This window comes from Palaemon carinicauda, chromosome 42 (genome assembly GCF_036898095.1).
Source record: "Palaemon carinicauda isolate YSFRI2023 chromosome 42, ASM3689809v2, whole genome shotgun sequence".
Classification (NCBI taxonomy): domain Eukaryota; kingdom Metazoa; phylum Arthropoda; class Malacostraca; order Decapoda; family Palaemonidae; genus Palaemon; species Palaemon carinicauda.
This window is the reverse complement of record NC_090766.1, coordinates 57601610-57611201: the sequence shown is the minus strand read 5'-3', so window position 1 is coordinate 57611201 and position 9592 is coordinate 57601610.

The following is a 9592-nucleotide window of genomic DNA, read 5'->3' as shown; positions in this document are numbered from 1 at the left end:
ATAATCTACAGAACTCATAGGAAGAGCGTTAAGATGTTTCATAATCTACAGAACTCATAGGGAGAGCGTTAAGATGTTTCATAATCTACAGAACTCATAGGAAGAGCGTTAAGATGTTTCATAATCTACAGAACTCATAGGGAGAGCGTTAAGATGTTTCATAATCTACAGAACTCATAGGAAGAGCGTTAAGATGTTTCATAATCTACAGAACGTATGATATCTGTGTAGGTGGACACTTAAATATCACTATTGAACGTTATGTATGGAAATTTTGTAATTTGGAGTTTTCGTTCGTTTTTTTTCACTGTTCTTAAAATATTTTATTTTAATTGTTAATACTTCTGTAGTTTATTTCCTTATTCTTATCCCCATTGGGGTATTTTTCCCTGTTTGAGCCTTTGGGCTTATAGCATCTTGCTTTTCCAACTAGGGTTGTAGCTTAGCAAGTAATAATAATAATAATAATAATAATAATAATAATAATATCTTTGTGAAATTTATGCTCATTGTCAAATCAAACTAGCAGTTTCACCAGGCATAATGTTATTGGTCAAAACAATTCTAGTTTTTTCCCCCATTAAATACACGAGATTTAGAGTTGTGGTGGCCTGGTAGTAGCATCCTTGCATGATAATTGCCAAACGGGGGTTCGAGTCATGCTCAAACTCGTAAGTTCCTTTGGTCACTGCAACCCCATCATCCTTGTGAGCTAAGGATGTGGTGTTTGGGGAACTTATACAGTAGGTCTATCTGCTGAGTCATTAGGAGTCATTCCCTGGCTCTCCTTGGTCCCAGCTTAGGTGGAGAGGGTGCTTGGCCGCTGATCATATGTAACATAGTCAGTCTTTAGGGCATTGTCCTTCTTGATTGGGCAGTGTCACTGTCCCTTGTCTCTGCCAATTATGAGCGGCCTTTAAACCTTAAAACCTTTAATCGTTTTCTTCCAACATTCCCTTATGCGAAGGATTATCATCTGTATTATCATTGTCCTTCGGTAGAATCTCCTTTTTTATTCATTTCCTTTCATTTTGTCTTTTTCCTCTTCAAGTTATAATTCTGACGCAGGGCCGCTTTGTTCATACCAGCATTGAGCTTTTTAACTTTTTTCCGTTTTATCTTGAACTAGAAAAGCATTTTGAGAGTGCAGACCTCCGCCACGCCAGTTTATTTCTCTATACCAGCTTGCCATAGGGTTAATTCGGTCGACCTTTTGCTCGACCTTGACCTTTGAACTATAGCTTTCAAAATTAAATCACTTCCACGTCTCAACATAACAATTAATCCCTGAAAGTTTCACTACTCTATGAGTAAAATTGTGTCCAGGAAGTTGTTCACAAACAAAGAAACAAACAGGGGCAAAAACGTAACCTCTTCCCTACTTCTTTGGCGGAGGTGATAATATACTCCATTCAGAACAAACCTTACATGATTAACTTACAACAACAACAATGCAGCCGTTTTAGCCCACTGCAGGGCAAAGACCTCGGACATGTCTTTATTCATATCTGGGGTTTGTCTGATCACAGCCTAGTATGTGTGGCCCTGACTAATACAGCTTTGTTGATCGTGGCGATACGGAAACCCCACTCAGAAAGGGTTACTTAACCAGTAGACAAAATGTGTACTTCTATCATGGCCCATTTTTGTAATTTACACTTTTGTGCTTGCCCGGTGTGGTAACCCTCGTTCTTGTTTATTAGCAAATAGTGTGTCTTGTTCGGTTACTCGAGTGATCTTCAGTATCCCAAAGTCTAAAGCAGTATCCTTGAATTGAGGCGTTTTTAGATGATGTTTAATGCTTATCGTAGTTTTATATTTGGAGAAAGAATGAATATGTTTAGTATAAGGAAATATGTTTTGGGTTAAGTTTTATTTAGGTTGTATGGCTCTGGGCTGGAATTTTTTTTTTTTTTTTTTTTAAATGTCAGAGATGAGTTTGCTTTTTAAAAAAAAAAATTTAGCACATTAAATGTATTCAGTATGACTTTTAAATTTGAAATATATGATAAATACATTATAGTTGGAAATTTAGTAATCCGTTTGCCGTAAAAGACTACAATCAAGAATGATACTGGACATGTTTCAATCAGACAAAGCCATCTCGTCCATAAAAATACGAGGAAAACAATATTTAGAAACAGAATTCCCAGTTGGTTCTCCAAGCCTTTTCTCTAAATCAATGTCATCACCCTAATTATTGAACACAAGCCATGTTCTTGTTGACCTGAAGTCGGGTGTTGTTAACAAATGCATGATTTGGTCCTGTTCTGTAGCCTACCCGGAGCAGCACCGTGGCCACCGAGAGATTGAATCTCTAGGCTAGAGCGTTCGTTACGTAAACGGCGAAATCTGGAACTAGAAGTGAAGATTTTCGTTCTCTATGACGTCGACGTCATCTATACAATATTAAAAGTATATAAAAAGATCATCTTATCACCAACCGATAACTGCGTTGAAAATCTTATCTGGTCTTCCGCTGCTGAATCTTATCTTAATTTGTAGGACAGAAACTTGCGGTTTATTACATTTCTTATTCGTGATCTAGATGTTAATCTCTGGTTGGGGTGGCCGATGTGGTAACGTCCCTGACTGGTGAACGCCAGACTGGGGTTCGAGTCCCGCTCAAACTCGTTGGTTCCTTTGGTCGCTGCAATTTCACCATCCTTGTGAGCTAAGGATGGGGGTTTTGGGGGCGCCTATATGTCTATCTGCTGAGTTGTCAACAGCCATTGCCTGGCCCTCCTCTGGCTTGGGTGGAAAGGGGCTTTGAGCGCTGATCGTATGTATATATGGTGAGTCTCTAGGGCATTGTCCTGCTTGATAGGGCAATGTCACTGTCCCTTGCCTCTGCCATTCATGAGTGACCTTTGAATTCTTTAAACATTCAAACCGTTGTTCAGTTAGTTCTTTATGCATGTTGCGTAAGATTCTTCATGACTGGCCATCCTTTGCATTCAGATTTTCCCAGATTGTCTATCAAAAGTATTACTGAGAATTATTCTGACGTCAAGCTTTTTGTAGATGATGCACAATTTCACTTCTCTATAAATGACACTGATGATATAGCTTTGAGATTTTAAAACCGAGCGTGGTGGTAGGTAAGACAAACAACCAAGTTAACCTTGTGACATCTAACTAGATAATCATTTAACCTAATGACATATTGGCCTCGCTATTCAGTAGGAGTTCGTGGAATAGGTTATCACTGGAATGTAATTTCTGATTGAACTACACTTTACTTTAAAGGCTGCTTTTCTGGTCCTATACAGCAGAGGAACCCTACTTTCTATAGGACCTTCACAGTTATTTTATCATGTGCATTATAATTCTCTTGTTAGAGGGTACACTCGGGCACACATTTTATCTAATGTTTCTTCCTCTTGTTTTGTTAAAGTTTTTATTATTGTTTACATAGGAGATATTTATTTTAATGTTGCTACTGTTCTTAGAATAATAATTTTTCCTTGTTTTCTTTCCTCACTGGGCTATTTTCCCTGTTTGGGGCCCTTGGGCTTATAGCATCCTGCTTTTCCAAGGAGGGTTTTAGCTTAGCAAGTAATAATAATAATAATGATAATAATAATAATAATATAATATTCCAAGGCATTCATCATTTCACACCGCACATTGTTCTTTTATTGTCAAATCCACATTATCGAAGCACTTAAAAAACAAGAAAGTCTTCAGTTTCCTCTTGGAAGCCTCAATATCTTCAGTATTTCGGATGTGTAGTGGGAGCTGAATACTTCACAGTATTACACAGTTTTCTAGAAGTTTTATTCCAGCTGTGACCAAGATGTGAAATGGTCTTCCTAATCAGGTAGTTGAATCGATGGAACTACAAAAGTTCAAAACTACTGCTAATGTTCTTTTTATGTTGAACAGGTTCACATAAGCCTTTATATATATATATATATATATATATATATATATATATATATATGTATATATGTATATATATATATATATATATATATATATATATATATATGTGTGTGTGTGTGTGTGTGTGTGTGTGTGTGTGTGTGTGTGTGTGTGTGTGTAAATATCACCCACGAAAGGCATTTAATACCGAATTCTATCTTGGGAATAAATATTCACTTGGAATTCATTTTATGGTAACAGCTTCTGGCCGGGTAGAGATTCGAACCCACACCTGTGGGCCGGAAACCATGCCAGTACGACTCTACCGACTGAGCTATCAAGAGAGTGTGCTTGTGATATATATATATATATATATATATATATGTGTGTGTGTGTGTATGTATGTATATGTATTTGCGTGCGAGCGTATTTTTCTGTTGATGGCTAACTTGACCGTTGTTTAAACGTTTCCAAGATCAAATTGACATTATTCGCTTGGTCAGGTAATTTCTCTGCCCGTGAGTCAATAATGGGTGCACGCAAAAGCTACATTAGGAATCACATGAAGATACTGTGCTTAACAACAATGTGATTTTTAATTCCGTCAACGTAGTTGGAAGGAGGTTATGTTTTCGCCCCTGTTTGTATGTTTGTTTTTGAACAGCTTCTTGGCCACAATTTTAACCGTGAAGTAATGACTCTTGCAGGGACTGTTATGTAAAAAGCTGGAAATGATTTCATTCTGGAAGGTCAAGGTCACGGTCAAGCAAAATGTCCATATCACGTAATCAGCCATAAGTTTGAACATCGCTGTCACAGACTTCAAACTTGGTTCATATTTGAGTGCATGAAAATCCACGCCAATTAATACAGGTCAAGGTCAAGGTCGATAAATAAGCTGCCGCGGTGGAGGTCTGCACTCTACTAAGTGCCTCTCTAGTTTTTCCTGTGATGCTGAGAGGCATTGTCAAACGTATGTCTAATCAGTCTCTCCCCATTTGAGCACTAACTTCTCTATGGAAATTACTTTAATTGAGAGAGAGAGAGAGAGAGAGAGAGAGAGAGAGAGAGAGAGAGAGAGAGAGAGAGAGAGAGAGAGAGAGAGAGAACAGTTATTTCTTTAAAGATGCTTTTTTTATAGTGTTGAAATTTCACTCTTTGACCAGTTATTCATTTTTTTTGTCTCCCTTTTATTTATTTTGTGTTTGTACGTTATATTTAGTCTATATTTGACCATTCTTAATTCTTTTCCAGTAAATATTTTAAATAAATACCGTAATCACTTGATAGAAGGCTTTCTGCCTAATTTCTAGGAGAAATTAACTTTTCAATAAGTCCTCGCCTCGAATGTTATTCACAATAAACATTTAATTGTAGAAGATAGATTTTAATTTCGAATATTTGGATACATTTCTACTACATAGTTTTTTTTTTTTTTTTTTTTTTTTTTTTTTTTTTTTTTTTTTTGCAGCCAATTAAATTATCTTCTTTTGAAAAAGAAACTGCCTATTTATTTGCTCGTTTTCTGTTATTAAGAAAATTGTCAATTTTGTATATTGCAATATTCTGTTATGCAAAAGATAGAAAATACATTTTGTTAGCTGTCACATTATTATTTTTAAAGTGAGTATTTATAGGTTACATTTTGATATCCCACATAGAATTTTGAGGTAGAGAAAGTTATCGGTTATATACATTTAAAAAGAAAATTGAAATATCTTCTCCCAGATATGATAATCCAACTTTATCTAAAAGATGATGTCTGAAAGCGGCTATAATTTCCTTATGATTAATACATTTTGAATTAACAAAATCGGTGGAGACAATATTTTACAATAATTAATCTTGCAGTTATTCCATTTTCTGATTAAGAAATAACCTATATTTTTAGAAGAATACTGACATGTGCCAAAGGGTTTTTATTAACATTAACATACGATTGAAATTATTGCAAAAACTCTGCTAAGAAAGCATCAGAAACGTTAAAATCGCTTCCTAATGATTAAAATTAATGCAAAAACTCTGCTAAGAGAGCATCTACAACGTTAAAATCGCTTCCTGGTGATTGAAATTAATGCAAAAACTCTGCTAAGAGAGCATCTACAACGTTAAAATCGCTTCCTGGTGATTGAAATTAATGCAAAAACTCTGCTAAGAGAGCATCTACAACGTTAAAATCGCTTCCTGGTGATTGAAATTAATGCAAAAACTCTGCTAAGAGAGCATCTACAACGTTAAAATCGCTTCCTGGTGATTGAAATTAATGCAAAAACTCTGCTAAGAGAGCATCTACAACGTTAAAATCGCTTCCTGGTGATTGAAATTAATGCAAAAACTCTGCTAAGAGAGCATCTACAACGTTAAAATCGCTTCCTGGTGATTAAAATTAATGCAAAAACTCTGCTAAGAGAGCATCTACAACGTTAAAATCGCTTCCTGGTGATTGAAATTAATGCAAAAACTCTGCTAAGAGAGCATCTACAACGTTAAAATCGCTTCCTGGTGATTGAAATTAATGCAAAAACTCTGCTAAGAGAGCATCTACAACGTTAAAATCGCTTCCTGGTGATTGAAATTAATGCAAAAACTCTGCTAAGAGAGCATCTACAACGTTAAAATCGCTTCCTGGTGATTGAAATTAATGCAAAAACTCTGCTAAGAGAGCATCTACAACGTTAAAATCCCTTCCTGGTGATTGAAATTAATGCTAAAACTCTGCTAAGAGACTGGTAAAAATTTGCCGTAAAAAAACGGTGAAAATCCTGGAATAAATGTTGCCAGGCATTTACCGTTTTAAAAACGCATATATGGACGTTAAGGAGTGATAATACGGTTACCAATCCGTAAACGATAATAACAAAGTAGGGTAAATATTATGGTCGCCTGTATTTCTGAAAATACGGCTGAGAACCGTATATTTTTACGGAGGATTTCCGATTAAAAAATGCATTTTTTAACAATGTATTTCATCATCCCACCTTTCTTTATCATGAAATATGCTTATTTATCTTAAAAATACTTCACTGTCGCAATACGTTTTTTCAACAATGTATTTCAACATTCCACCTTTAAAATGAAATATGCTTATCCATCTTCAAAATACTTCACTGTCGCAATACGTTTTTTTTTAACTGTATTTCAACATTCCACCTTTCTTTAAAATGAAACATGTTTCTTCTTGTAAAAATACTTCTGTCGCAACTTGCTTGCTCTGTGTGTGTGTGTATGTTCGAAGTGGTGACGAGGCAACACACCAGGTTTCGGCTGACTCAGAATCAATACAGATAGGGCTGACTTTCATTGGGCTAAAACCATGCTGACCACGTCAGCTCGCCAGTTTAATCCAAACAGATATGGATGGGAAGATACTTAGGATTTTCAAGTACTGACCCGCCATTACTTAAATATATTAAAAGCACAATGATAAATACGTTTAATGTTAATAAAATAAGATTTAAATCTTCTATTTAAAAAGTATTCACGCCTAGATATATCTTTTATTTAAAACATATTTAGATGAATAGTAAAAATTTCAATTGTAAATACATTATATGTAAAATAAAATAAAATATATATGTAAATATACTATGATGTATATGTTATGAATTGTAAGATTGTAAATGTGTATTTCATAAGAAAAATTCCAAACTGTTATCGTGGTCAAAGTGTTTATCTTAAATCTCTACTTTTTCCTCTTATTGCTTTGCAAAATAGCTGAGATTTAGCTGAAGAGACTTTAGCTATAGTAAGCAGCTCTTCTGGGAGGGCACTCCAAAATTAAACCACTATTCCCTAGTATTGGATAGTGCCATAGCCTCTGTACCATGGCCTTCCACTGTCTTGGGTTAGAGTTCTCTTGATTGAGGGTACACTCGAGCACATTATTCTCTCTTATATGTCTTCCTATTGTTTTGTTGGAGTTTTTATAGTTATATTGGAGATATTTGTTTTGATGTTACTCTTCTTGAAATATTTTATTTTCCTTTCCTCACTGGGCTATTTTCCCTGGTGGAGCCCCTGGGCTTATAGCATACTGCTTTTCATTCTAGGGTTGTAGATTAGCAAGTAATAATAATAATAATAATAATAATAATAATAATAATAATAATATAGGAGAAATTTATTTTAATGTTACTCTTCATAGAATATTTTTTTCCTTTTTTCCTTTCCTAACTGGGCTATTTTCCCTGTTGGAACCCCTGGGCTTATAGCATCCTGCTTCTCCTACTAGGGTTGTAGCTTAGCTTATGATAATAATAATAATAGTAATAATAATAATAATAATAATAATAATAATAATAATAATAATTGCTGAGAAAAGCGAGTCGATTAATGCTTCTAAGTAATGAATAGAGTAATTTAATTTGGCTGTTCTATTTAGAGAATATATAAATAACTAGCATTAAGTAATGAACGAAGAGCATTTTACAAACTGTGATTTCCGTACGTTATATATGAAAATATGAGACTTGATAGATATTATGCGAGTGATTCAGAGCATACAATTTAATGTTCTTCCAAGCAACATTGAAGTTAAATCCAGTAGAGGTAAACTAGAAGTAAACACTTCACGGGGAGTTAATCGTTCATTAAACTGCCCTCGTGAAATTCTGATAACCATTAGATGTATTGAATCAGCGAAACATCTGATCTTATAAAGCAAAAGAACATTGTCAAAAATTTCGATTTGGTTGCGGTGGCCTGTTGGTAACGTCCTTGCCTGGTGATTGCCAGACTGGAGTTCGAATCCCGCTCAAACTCGTTGATTCCTTTGGTCGCTACAACCTCGCCATCCCCATGAGCTAAAGATGCTGGGTTTGGGGGAGCCTAAAGGTCTACTTGCTGAGTCATCTGAACCCATTGCCTGACCGTCCTTGGTCCTAGCTTGTGTGAATAAGGAGCTTGAGCACTGACGCGTACACGGTCAGTTTCTAGGGCGTTGTACAGCTTGCTAGGGGAATGTCACTGTTCATTGCCTCTACCATTCATAAGCGGCCTTTAAACCTTTTATTATTATTATTATTATTATTATTATTATTATTACAAGCCAAGCTATAACCCTAGTTGTAAAAGCAAGATGCTATAAGCCCAAGGGCTCCAACAGGGAAAAATAGCCCAGCGAGGAAAGGAATTAAAGAAAGAAATAAGCTACAAGAGAAGTAATAATCAAAATAAACTATTTCAAGAACAGTAACAACATTAAATTAGATATTTCATAAATAAACGATAAAAGCTTCAAAGCAAACAAGAGGAAGAGAAATAAGATAGAACAGAGTGCTCGAGTGTACCCTCAATTAAGAGAACTCTAACCTAAGAAAATGAAAGGCCATGGTACAGAGGCTATGCCACTACCCAAGACTAGAGTACAGGATTAAGAATTGAGGTTTAATTCATGGAGATTAGGGTGGCCAGGGATATATGCTAATTAGTGTCGGGAGCATGATGAAACATAATGAGTCATGCTATTCTAAAGGAATTGTTGGAGTTTGTTAACGTCATGTCACTAAAATTCAGCAATATTTTTTTATTTATTTTTTATTTATTTATTTTTTAATCTTTGCTTCTTTGTTGCATTTGCCGTCATATTTGTTAATTGTGCCGATAGTAATACTGTATATAAATATTTGTCCTTATTTACCTGCAATGCTGAAAAAAATCAATGGAAAATAATGGGTAATGAATGAATGAGGTTATTATTAATACTTCCGTCAAGGCTATAAAATCG